Source organism: Excalfactoria chinensis, chromosome 2 (genome assembly GCF_039878825.1).
Source record: "Excalfactoria chinensis isolate bCotChi1 chromosome 2, bCotChi1.hap2, whole genome shotgun sequence".
Classification (NCBI taxonomy): Eukaryota; Metazoa; Chordata; class Aves; order Galliformes; family Phasianidae; genus Excalfactoria; species Excalfactoria chinensis.
This window is the reverse complement of record NC_092826.1, coordinates 36577066-36590770: the sequence shown is the minus strand read 5'-3', so window position 1 is coordinate 36590770 and position 13705 is coordinate 36577066.

Sequence of the window (13705 nt, the reverse complement as noted above, 5' to 3'; positions counted from 1 at the left end):
TACAATTGAGTTGGGCTACATTTTACCAGCTTGGAGTGAAACAAAGTGAATCTGTAAAATCTAAGAATACTGTCTATGCTTACAGCCTATTACTGTAAGCATAATGTTTTGAATTACTTGAGATATACCCTTAGAAGAAAGGGAAAAGAGTGAGTGAAGATTCAAATAAAAGCAGGTCTTAAAGTGGAACCACAGAAACTGTTGTTCTGTTGTTTTCACAGTCTGCACAGCATCTTTTTAAGCTGCTGTCAGTTTGCAAAAGGGAAGCACATACATACAACCATGCTATATAAGAGCTATGCTGTTTCACTTTCCTGAGCAAGACACACTGCCAAAGCCAGAACCAAGTCAGCTTGCTGCCTGATCCAGCCTCCTGAATGCATATCACACTGAGACCCTCAGGAACTTTCACCCTACAGTTAGAGGTTTTATGACCAGTATGTACACAGCTTGAGAGTACTCAGCATTATTTGTTGGTTAATACAAAGAATAGATAACCGGGATTAATATGCTACCAAGTCAAGCATCAACTTCCTCACCATTGCCTGTTTTTTCTTGCTGTTTTTTCTCTTTCAGTTGCTAACAGTTACCACCTCAGTAAACCCATTTTGCCTCTCTTTTTCTTTTCTTATCTTGTGTGGTTTTAGCTCATGTTTGAAAACTGTTTTCTGAAGCTGTGGGCCACCAATTTCACAGACCAAACTGGAACACAGGTCACAGGGAGCTGAATCTGAGTCCCTGGACTGAGTCCCATCTAGGCCGTTCTCCGAGTATGTCGGCTCTTGACTCTTCTTGCTTCTGTCAAAGCTATGCTGTCTTCCTTTTCTTTCACACAGTTCTGTTTGTCTTTTTGGCTTGGCTGCAGAGTAATGTGGCATGATTTAATTCCTGTATATGAAATCCAATTGCTAAGCTGATGTAACATGCTATTTCAAAAGGTTCATACCTTTTCTTGCCACTCTGACATCAATGATAATAAAAATAATTAAGGAATTAATACTCCAGGCTTACAGTAGCTGTGACTGAAGCAAGTATTGAGGAAATACTGAAAAGAAGAATGGAAAATCCATTCTGCATATTGTGGTATGGAGGGCTGTGTCTGAATTTAGATTACACATTTCCATTCTAAACATTTTGTTTACCACAGAGGTATTTACCAGGTATCCTGCTGGTAAAGTGATTAGTTGCTGAGTAGCAGAGCCAGCTTGTGTTAATACAGAAATCAGCTGTGATCTGTAAGAACAGCACTGTGGTAATAAGCAATAAGCCTATGTCCTTCCAGTGCATGTTCTGAATCACTCTGTTCACAAACAGGCAGGTGCTCAGAATGTAATACGTCCAATACTGGCTTCATGAAAGTCACCCTACAATTTAGCTCCTTACAACATGCTGAGGAGGAGTAATAAATGAAAGTACACAAGAAGTCAGTATTCAGTGGGCAGCCATGAACTAAATATTTCAGCACTGATCACTGAGTCTTGGCAATCAAATATTTCAAAATGCCAGTGTGGTCAACATGCTGGAAGACAAACCAAGAGCGTAGCACATGGCATGTTTTACTTGTGTTTCATTCATTTTAAGGCAGAGATCTAAAATTGGTTGATGATATTACTTCTGCTGCACTTCTGTAGTTACTACAAACCACCTTAAAACAACTTTTTAGCACCAGCCTGTATAACTTTTGAGTGTTATCAAGATGTTATCATTTGGAATGTAAGTTTATACATAAAAATAACTCCAAAATAAATGAGTACATGAGGGAAGTTAAAATAATTCTGAAGTTAGAAAACTGACAGTCATTAAATTGTCATGATTAATCACAGGGGATTGTCCTAAGAACAAAATCTAAACCTTTTTTATGTTTATACATTTCATTAGACTTTTCAAAGAAGCTGCATAAGAAATCCTCCCCTGAGATTGTACTTGTCACTTAGCATAGGGCAGCAGTGTCCTGTGTTAGCAGACAGCTTTCAGAGATGCTTTGTGTCCACCTGTTAGAGGATGAGAGTCCTCTTGCTGAGGATGTCAGAGTTGCCTTGTACCCTGAACATCCTCAGTACTTTCAAACTAATGTAACTGGAGGTATTAAAGTAGTAAGTACTGTAAATATATTGCATTTAAAAATATATTAATATAAATTTTAAATGAACAGTAAATAAATTTTAGCTTTATTTCAATATTATTTTTTTTTTCAGTGATGTTTCTTAGCAACACATCATTCGTTACTTCTACTTAAGAGCTAAGTATGTCTCAACAAGTTCTTAAACCAGCCGTAGGTCTGTTATTTTTCAGCTTTGAGTACTGTATGGGAGATTGGTAATCACAGCCTGAACCTCTGATTAATCAGCTGAGGCAAGTATGGGGTCAGCTGTGGGAGCACAGGTGAGAGTGATGTAGCTGTGCTCCCGGAAGGGGTGGAGCTCGACTCCATCCCCTCTGAGACCTCATTTAAGGGCTGACTCCCACTGAGGCAGCATCTCTTGGAGATTGCTCACCAGTGAGGACTGTCCCAGCTTCTTCAGCCAAGGCACCACCACTGGTGAGTTTTCCTTTACTTATTCCTTCTGTACGTTTGCTACCATCTGTATATTAACAACCAATACAGAGTACATTGTCTCAAAACCCTTCTACTATGCAGACTGAGAGAAACACACAGTTTGTCTTCTCCACAGTATTTTTTGCTGTGGGCCCTTCTGCCAGTCACACCACCCATGAGGAGTCCCTGCTGGAACCAAAGCATAACCTTTTAAATCTTTGATTATATGGAAGTTTTCCTGGTGTTGTAGACATCTATACAGTCCCTCATACTTACAGTACCTCTTGAAATGTACAAGGAAGATATCTGAAGAGATACAGGCTTTACATTCTCTTGTATTTGGCAGCATTTTAGAAGAACTCAGCAGACTTCCATCTCAAAGACATATCGTCTCTAGAGGGCTGTGTGTCCCTTGGAAGAACATATGACAACTAGATGGTACTGGACAGTTCCTTTTGTATGAAAACTTCTACTGCCAGATAACATCTATCTCTTCACACTTAGGTCATGGTTTACTGTGAGTAACACAGAGTGAGGATCTGAAAATAGTTTTAATTTTGAATAATCAAAACTGATTCAAAAGAAGTTGTTTGACTGTGAAGAGGAAAGGGACCTGAGGGTGTTGGTTGATTCTTGGCTGAACATGAGCCAACAGTGTGCCCAGGTGGCCAAGAGGGCCAATGCCATTCTAGCCTGCATTAGAAATAGTGTGGCCAGCAGGAGTAGAGAGGTAATCATCCCCCTGTACTCAGCTCTGGTGAGGCCGCACCTCGAGTATTGTGTTCAGTTTTGGGCCCCACACTACAAGAAAGACATTGAGGCCCTGGAGCATGTTCAGAGAAGGGCAATGAAACTGGCGAGGGGTCTGGCGCACAAGTCTTATGGGGAGTGACTGAGGGAGCTGGGATTGTTTAGTCTGGAGAAGAGGAGGCTCAGGTGAGACCTCATTGCGCTTTACAACTTCCTGAAGGGAGGTCGTGATGAGGAGGGGGTTGGCTTTTTCTCCCAGGCAACAAACAGGACTCGAGGAAATGTCCACAGGTTGTACAAGAGGAGATTTAGATCAGACATAAGGGAAAACTTTTTCTCTCAGAGAGTGGTCAGGCACTGGAATGGCTGCCCAGGGAGGTGGTGGCGTCACTGTCCCTTTCAGTGTTTAAGAGGTGTCTGGATGAGGAGCTACGAGATATGGTTTAGTGGCTTCTGGTAGCAATGGTAATGGGAGGATGGTTGGACTAAAAGAGACATACCCTATTTTTCCTTCAGTAAAAGACTGTACTTTTAAAATATTTGTCCTCACATTACAAGAAAGAAAACATATAAAATACATGAAACAGAAATAGAAATGAATTGAATTGAAATGAGAGGTTTCAAGGGAGATTCATTCTGGATATTAGGAAAAGCTTCTTTTCTGAACAAGTGGTCAGGCATTAGAACAGCCTGACCAGGGAGGTGGTAGAGTCCTGGAAGTGTACAAGGAACATGCAGATGTACTTAGGGATGTGGTGTAGCTGGCAGTATTGGTGGTAAGTGGAAAGTTGGACTAGATGGTCTTAGAGATCTTTTCCAATCCTAATGAGGCTATGATTCTGTGAAAGCATGTTTTCTGACCAGGTCTGGTTTAAAACAAATAGCAACATAAATGTCACAATAAACCTGCAAATTTCATGTCAAAAGTACCTGGAAAGCAATATACAAACTGAACCAAGGAGATGTGCTGGAGCAGTTTCTCATGGACACAGGTCAGCCAACAGTATAGTACACGCTGAGCAATTTGTTTTTCTGACTTACTAAGTGCAGGTTGAAAGCCTACAGTTCTACAAGTGCTTTTCCAAAATGAGTGAGAGTGCAAAGCTCCTGGGAAAGAGTCAACAACTGCCAATGGAGATGACAGTGAAGCATATCATTAGTAAACTGTAGGATTTGCTGTGCTAAGGAGTAGGGATGAAGATATGTTAGATGAAAAAAAAAAAAGAAAGCAAGTGGTAATAAGAGGTAGTAAAAGAGCAAGGTTAAGGCTTTGACAGGTAAAAGAAGTTGAGATGGATGAATCCTACTGGGAACTGATAAGCAGTAGAAACTATAGTAATTTCCTGTGAACACTGCAGTAAAAACCAGTATTATGTTGCTAACAGCAAAGGACTTTGAAAGTCACTGACAGAATGGCCTGTACTAGGAGGGGCTCATAAGGCACCCCTGCTGCTCCAGAGGCTGGCATGGGAGTACTGGCAGAAATACAACCATAATGGGAGTTTTTATGAAGTGAAGAAGAGGAAGAACCTGCACGCACAGGGAAGCTTTAAAGGGAAAAATAAATCTGTGAACTGCTATGCTGTTCCGGCATTATAGTTCCTTGTATTCTGGCCAGGAGTCTACATGATTTCTTATAAAGTCTGTTGGAATGCCATAAGGAGGGTATAGCTGAATAGTCTGCTCATGTCTGATTTATTTTCAACTTAAATTTAGTCAGTTTGCTAACCTAATCTCTCATCACTTACATAGGAATCCCTGAAGATCAGCAGTATGTCACTTTCAGGCTTTTATATTAGCTAATGCTACAGCTGACATTTCCCAAGTTCATAAAGATGCCACTCTTTTTATCTGATACCACAGATGATAGCTTGCCCAAAGCATCCCATCACACTTGCACACTGTGTAAAGGTCCTGCTTTCATTTCAGATCTTTCCTTTTCTCTGTAGTCCCTTATTTATGCCTTTAAAACATTCTGGTGTGTGAACAAGTGTCATGGCCCCTCTTTTTCCACATACTGCTCCTTTACTACAAAACCAACAGAAAATTCCCTCATGCTCATCACCATGTTAGAGCTGCCTCATCCTCTCAAATCAAGCTATAGAAAGGAGAGACTGATCAGAAGGCCTCTGAGCAGTTTGTATGCTCAGCAAGCCCAGCTGCTATATTACACTGACCCATCTTCTAAATTCAACTCTTCACTATTTTGTTTCCTTCCCAGCTGTGAACTGAAACAACAGTGCAGACAATGGATTTCCTTTCATTTCCAGTGCCTTGATGGGGAATGCTCTGATTACCTAAAAATGTACCATCCACTGATGCTTTTGTTTGCCAAAATCATCTTCCCTGAAAGAAAGGAAAACACATTTTTAAACTGATTTCTTTAAGGTGTTGTTGACAAATTGGTTTAAAAGTCCTTTAGTTCCTGCTTTAGTTTCATAACTCTGTATTTAATATCTCCTACTCACCCAGTCTCTTCAAAATGACTTGAATTTTCTCTGAAAAAGGCTGTCATTCTTTCTTAGTTCTGTTCTTCTTCTGTTTTCTAAACATCCTGAGGTCTAGATTCTGTATTCTGTATTACATCCCACCAACCACCCCCCAGCTAGTGAGGAGTCCCATGGCAGTGGTGGCATGAAGTTCTTCTAAAGGTGAGGACCAAGTGGAGCTGCCCAGAGCCCACTGTGCACCATCCAGGATCCCCTACCAGAGTGCAGCACACATCATCTTGGAGGCCTGGACTTCAATCTGCAAAAGAGATTTAATATAGATAAGATAAAATCTCTGTAGTTAGGCATAGGCCTTTTTTAATTGGGTGGCTGGTATCCACACTTGTTACGCACAGAGGTATCAGTACGATGGCAGAGGCAGGTTGAATCTGCATTATTCACGGTTATGCTACTTTCTGTATATTTAGCACATCAGAGGTGCAAAACTGATTTGTTTACATTGTCATTGTAAACCATCACTAAATTGATTTATGTTCTGCTTTCTTCTTTAATGAGTTTTCTTCCAGAGCTTTCTTCTGCTATTTCTTCCCAAGCATGAAGAAAGGAAGGTGTTTCAGATATGTCTTCTCTGATCTGTGACTGTCACCTCCAGATTCTATCTAATACAACTGCCTAATTTCAAGCATTAAAGTACTTTGTTCTTCTATATTCATATTTTATTATCAGGAATGATATTAACATTTGACTGCAGATTCTTTTATCTGCACTAACTGTGCTACTTCTGTTTACTATTTATCAGTCTTATTTATCCTTCTTTCTTAGGTACTCTGATGACAAAATTGTTTAGCAAATAAGGGTTTCACCTGGTAGGGGAAAAAGTAATTCATACTTCCAGCTTGTGCTGTTTCCTTTTGAAAATCAATGCCAGTATCCATGAACTTCACAAATATATATACATGTATGTATGTATATATGTAAAACACACACACATACAGAATTTCTATATCTATTTCAATAAAGCATCTACATGTTCTTCATTATGTGTGGGATTAGGATACAGATTAGGAATCCTGAAAATTGAACCTTTTTTTCCCTTTTCTCAAGCTGCAAGTTCTTTTGTCCATAAGATCACTGCTTCCCCTCTCCCCCAGAGCCTCTCCTCCCTCACCACTCCTTCTGTTGGTGAACAGTGGATGGCAAAGGCTGTCCCCAAGGAGCCATCGGAGAGTCTTGGGCCAAAACTGTTCCAGGGAACATGTCAATGTTTAGGCAAAAGTGACAACTGTGTGCTAGTACCTTGCCCTTCCCCATCCTATTTGTTTTCCCTGTGCCTGAGACTGTCAGTAGAGATAAATGTCAGCGGTGATGTTAATGTTTTGTTGTGTCATGGCTAACCAAGCTAACCTCAAACTTACTGCACATCAAGCAAACAGCTTATAAGAGGATAGCAATAGCTTTCTAATGTTAGTCAAGGATCAAGTGGAATATGATGTTACATACTCTGTCATCGGTGTATCAATGTTCTTAATGACACTGGCTCTCTTCTAATCACCTGCAACCATATCTTAGCTCCTGGTTTTCAGTTTGTCCTTGTGAAATGCCTGCAAAATTACATCCCTTTCACAAGTCCACATGCAGTGATCCAATGCCTGTATAAGAGTCACAAAGCATTCTTGTGAAGCATTGCTTCTGTTGCCCTGCCCCACACTGTTCCTCCCCACGAGCTCCCAACAAGCCCCTTGAAGCTCTCTAGCTCACTGGTTAACTCATGCTGGTTACACAGGCACTTGCTAATGGATAAGTACAAGACGAAATTGCAGGCTGTGCTGTTTCTGATAACAACAAAGAAGGATAGATACTCAGAGATCATGGATAGCCATTGGGGAGACCTTCAGGCTTTATGCAGACCTCCCAGCTACAAGAAAGCATGTCCTTACTCCTGATCTGGATTGTCACCTGGATTGTCTCCAGGGCCTTGATATCTTGTAGAGAGGGGACAAAAACCGAAGCCAAGAGGAAAATATTTAATTCTGCTGATTCCCCACATAGTAGCTACATAGAGGGTAATTTTTCTCAATATAACTTTATCTTATAGGTGACTTTTCCTAAAAGCGCTGCTAAAAACAAGCACATTATAAAATATAAACGCATATGAAGGTAAAAATGCTGATAACAAAACCAAAAATGTAAAAACAGACATTAAAATACACCAACTGGAAAACATAGGGATGAGAGTAATAGCCCTTCCAAATGCTGCCACACACTCTTTTTAAACCTACTTCTTTTTTTCCTGAAATAGAAAGTAAATACAGCTCAGTGACAGACACCTTTTTGATTCAGATTATCTGTTTCTCATATCACTTGTTGGGAAAAGAGAGGGAATGTCTTTTGATATTTAGCTAAAACAGATGGAAACTGCCTATGCTTCAAGCCCATGTAGCATTAAATGGAAAAACAGTTCAACAAAAACATAAAGATATCACTCTCTGTAACCTTACAGCTACATTCACAAGCCCATAGAATAGCCATCTCATCTCTCGGTCTATCTAGAAGTGTCCTAAGACAGAGGTCAAGGAAAAGAAAAAAAGTAGAGAGAGACAAACATAATTTCTTAAGATCTAGGCCATATGTTTGCACCCGCTGTTTAATGCCTGTGATAATCAGAGGTCAAGGAAAGCATGAGCTTAGCTAGAATAGAAAATATACCTACAGTGTCCTATAGAAAGAACAAAATAGTTACTTTTCCTTTAAAAAACAGATATCCTTAAATAAATTCACTAAAGAATTAAAACTTCTCCCTTAGAATATTACAAGCTCAAGTAATTCATTAAGTTCTAACGACTTCTTAGCATAAAATATTTCAGTATATTACAACATGTTAGTCAACATTCTGATATTCAAGAACTCATTCTAATAAAGATTACAGCATGTATCCTGGTGGCTTTTTTTTGGTGTCTGTCTCAGATAGTCTGGACAGTAATTTTTGCTGGCTAAGAAATTTAACAAGGAAAAATAACACATCTGGTAGCTCAGGATGTTTATCCTTTCTATTCATGGCATGCACAGGGAAAACAACACCCAAAAGGCTACAGGGTTTATTTTTTAATCCATGGAAATGCACTTATATTGGCAAAAGTTGTAGGGAAGAACCCTGCACCACAATCTCAGAAAACTCCATGGAAGAATTTCACTTCTAGCTAATGATACGTCTCCTTATGTTTGACAGCAGCTGAATTCCTCCCACACAGTGCCCAAGTAGAATGGGTGTTTGCACCCAGTTCATTCTCAGTGATAGTTACATAGGAGAACACTTCCCTGTATGTAAAAGCATCAAGAAATAACAAATAAATGCAGAGAACATGAAATGCTAGGAGACAGTCAAAAGAAAGAAAACCCAAAGAGGGAGTCATACATCTCTGAAGCGTTGTCACCCCCTTCCTGCAAAAGAGGGATCCTCACATGCGAATGGGTGCATAGGGGACTGGAATTTTGGGGCTGGCTATAGAAAGGCTTTCAGAAAGATGTAGATACTTGTCAGCATTCTGCAAGTGTCTCGTGGTCTGGTTTGTCTGCTGGACTGCTGACATTGATCCACTGTGTGAAGTTCACCGATTGCCAAATAACTTGTCATCGGTAAATCAATAAACCCCTTTGATCCTGATTTGAGTCAAAGTGTGACAGCTGAGCAAATCTTCCCTGAACTTGCAATAGAGAAATTTCATGTTTGGGAATAGTATTTCAACATGTGGACTCTCCTCAAATATTTCGGCGCTATTTGAAACCAAACTGTTGATTTTTGGGAGCTGTTTCCCAAGTGATTAGATCTTCTACAGTCAAAACGTAAGACTATGAGAAACTAAGGGAATTAAAAGTACTTGATGGGCTACGAGAGTGCAGAAGGGTTTCACTTGGGTGAAAAATGAAAGCGTAGACAAAGCTTTTGGGCCCTCTGAAATGAGAACAAAGATGGTTCAGTGACTCACTCAAGAGAACGTATCCCCAAAACCTTCCTGAAAATATTAGTAGTTAAACACAGCAGTTTAAATTTATATAATACAAACATAGAATGATAGAAATGCACATATTCAGAAAATAATAATAATAATAATAATGAAAATTGCTGGTCATTCAGCTTCCTAATACAAGAAGAGGCTGTAACAAATGGCCAGCCCATTACAGCTAAATCTTGCCAGGCTTCAGGCATTACATTGCATGTAAGGGCATCCTTGCATTTGCAAGTCAGGACCTCAGCAGGAACAAGTGTGGTGACCACACGGAATATCTCCTTTTTATTACTGAACCTCTAACATTAAGTTGCTTAACTGCACATAGGAGAGGGCATGTCCTTAATTTGCTGCCCAGTTTCTTGGGAGATTGGATCCTCTAGATTCATTTTGTTACCCTGCAGTGATTACAACCAGTATCATCTTGTTTTGTGGTCAGTAGTAGTTGTTGAGGTGAAAAATTAATTGCTTCTGTAACTCCTTGCCTACAGCCACATCCTTTGATTTGTCTCTGTGACATCCATTTTTGGCCTGTTTTAAAGCTTAATAAACCTCTACAAAAATCGTGCATTCTTTACACAGAGCTGCTCTCTGTTTTTTAGGTTAGAAGCGCTGAGAATGCATACAGTATTTAGCATAGTGGTCGCTGTCTGCAGCTCACATACAATGCCAGAAAGTGCCTGAACCTGCAAGAAAACAATGATAAGGAACAGAGAAAAATAAAGCTATTCTCTTCAGAGCTACCCTGGAGAACAGAACCGTTATAAAACTTCTGTATAGGCACAGTCACAGAAGGCTATGAGACCCATCCAGGTTTTACAGGAAAGAAGAATTAAAGCTACACATCTTTAATTTTTTGAGGTGTCCCCATAGTGTTCACAGACTCGGGATGTGGTCTCCTCTGGCTTCAGCTACATCAGCAGCACTTTCAGAAGTGCAAATGAACAGTGGCCACTTGTAAAATAAATTGTCTGGTTCATTATTTAGGACTATGGGACTGAATGTGATGTAACTGCATTAAACCAGAGACTAAAACTGGTAACAGACGTATAAGGCTAACAGAGTCTGGCAGTTCACAAGACCAAGCAGGTACTGCTCTAATTAATTAACGTTCAGCCAGGATTCAGGGTTGCTTTGAAGACAGCAGGCACAGACATCATTCGTTTTGGCCCTGTGAAGACATACGGAATGATGGAACAATCAAAACCATGATTCAGGCGGTACCAAAGTTATCTGTTATCTCTCTGGCCCTTCTGCTTTTGTCTCCCAGCAGGAGATAAAGGATTCTTTATGTAGGAAAAGATGTAGCTGCTACCAATAACTGATGGGACTTCCTGGTGCTGCAACAAACCAGTTATCCTCTGGGAATTTCTCCTCTCTGGTGAATGTTACACAAGGTTATTTGGCACAGTTTATTCTGGAAAATAAATAAATAAATAAGGAACAAAAGAGACAACCCTTGTAAAAAAGAAAATGCCACTCACCCACCATATCAACACAATCCTTCGCTGTATAAAAATATGAGCTATTAAGTTTCACATTCTGACCTACAATCAAAGAACATGGATGGGGCTGTCACATCAGCACTTTTTTATTTCTTGTTGTTGGTCTTCTTTTTTTTGTCTCTCAATAGTCTTTCTCTTAAACACTTTCTCCTTCCTTCTGTGAAAGCTAAGTAATTACAGTTTAACAACATTATTTATTATTATTTATTATTGGCATTTGCACAGAGAACACCAGGCAGAAAAACATAAGATACAGACGTATAACTGGAATTTAGACCAAGCAGTAAACACAGTGCAGCAAGTCTTACAGATACTTCCTGAATCGGATACGACTGAATCCATTCTTCCCATATATAAGCAGAATAGTGTTTCTCATGTAAGGGATTTGGGCTACATTCTCACTTCCTATAAAAAGAGAATACAGCACATTAAATCAAATGCTCACACACATTTCTCTGTGCTTATGCACTACGGAAAGATGATAGAATGACCTTTTCTTTTGTGATTCATGACTTAGAAGACTTTGCTCTGCTTAGATCTGTTTATAAACCAAGCCTTTGATAAGTGACTTAGGGTTTGGTTATACCAAACTGTATACTATGTGTATATTATATATACATATATCTATACACATATACATATGTATACAAACTATATATACTATGTATATAATCTGATAATTTCCTCCATGAGAAGAAACAAGGTTCTTTTTTTTTTTCTATGAGTTCTGATACAACATATAATGAACTTCAGCCTGACTCCAATATAATTGCTTTATTTCTTCAGCACTTCCCACACATGGAAAGTGTGAGAAGCTTGTAGGGGTCCAGCTCAGAATTACAGGAGCAGATAAGAGTTACTCTGGGAACATCTGTTTTACACACAGTGCATGTATTTGCTTTTGTTTTCAATAGCTGAGGAGTGCTGAGAGCACTGTTCTTAGCTTATCATTATTTGGTCAGTAGCTCTCATGGAAGTCAGTCTTGATAGGGGATTTCAAATGAAGGGGGGAAAAAATGAACAGCTTTAAAGCCAGCCAGGAGGCAAGGTCATGATCTGAGAAGCACAGATAAAAGGGACAAAGCCAGGGTCACCAGCAAGTGAAGATCTTCATTATCACAAGAAAATAACAACAGTAGGATCCATGAAGGGCTTTGATGCTGAGGCCAAACACGATATGCAAGAGCAGAGAAAGGGAGTGAGAGTCAGGGAACCAGACAAGGGAATGGTCCAGAGCATGATGTACTACAGTTAGAAGAGAGAAGGCAGGAAAAGGTGGGTTACCAAGGTCAAGCACAAACTTAAACCAGCTTCATTACAGACACCAGTTTAAGATCTGTATCATCGGGGGATTTTTCTCAGGGTGGCTTAGCACCTTTTTGCTAGTTAAAGTGAAAACCTGTCTGCTAAAAATCACACTGATCTGTGCAGGACTGAGGATACAAATAGCACTAAGATTTTTGTTTGCAAGGAGATGGAATTTGCTGTTGGACAGTGGCTGTCCTAATGCCACCTGAACAGTCCTTCTGCCTCCAAATTTCCCTTTGCATATTTCCTACCTAATACTGAGGATATTTTGCTTTCACAAGAGGCCTTATAAACTTGTAACCCCAAATGTGCTGATGCAAACAGAGAAAGGGCAGCAAAGAGCAGAGCATGTGCTGACATGAAGCCATGCAGAGGGGTTGAAAACGGAGCATACATGTATGATACACTTGTTTCTAGAACTGCTGGTGTGCATTGAACGGGTTAGCAGGTCAGAAAAGAGCACAAATTTGTTACTTTGCTGTCTGAGAAATCCTATCACAGTGATGGAGAGACTTTGTAATAGTTCTCCAAGAGACTTGGATTTCATGGGTTTTACAGATAAGGCTCATCCTATAGAAAAGATGTCTGAGAGAGGCTCTCATCAATTGTTTATAAATAACTGAAGGGCAGCAGTCAAATGGGTCGGATGGACTCTTTTGGGTGGTGAGCAACAACAGAACAAGGAGCAACGGGCAAAAACTGGAACACAGGGAGTTCCATACTAATACAAGACCTTCTTTACGAGAGGGGTGACACAGCACTGGTACCAGCTGCCCAGAGAGGCTGTGGATTCTCCATCTCTGGAGATATTCAAAGCCCTCCAGGACACTAACACAACCTGCTGCAGGGAATCTGCTTTAGCCCAGGGGTTGGACTCGACGGTCTCCAGAAGTCTGCTCCAAGCCCTACAGTCGTGTGCTTCTGTGACGACGGCAGCTTTGCAGGGGCCTCTCTGTCCCGCTCCCATTGACTGAATGTTCCCTCGTCCCCCCTTGTGCTGCTTCCCAGTGTCGGTAGGCACCGCATGCCCAACAAGCACCCACCCACAGCCACCACACCGCCCGCCAGGCGGGGCCAGCCCCGAGCCTACGGCGCCTCAGCGGCCCCGCCTCACACGGACGGCCCTGTGGGGACAGCGGGGACAGCGGCGCC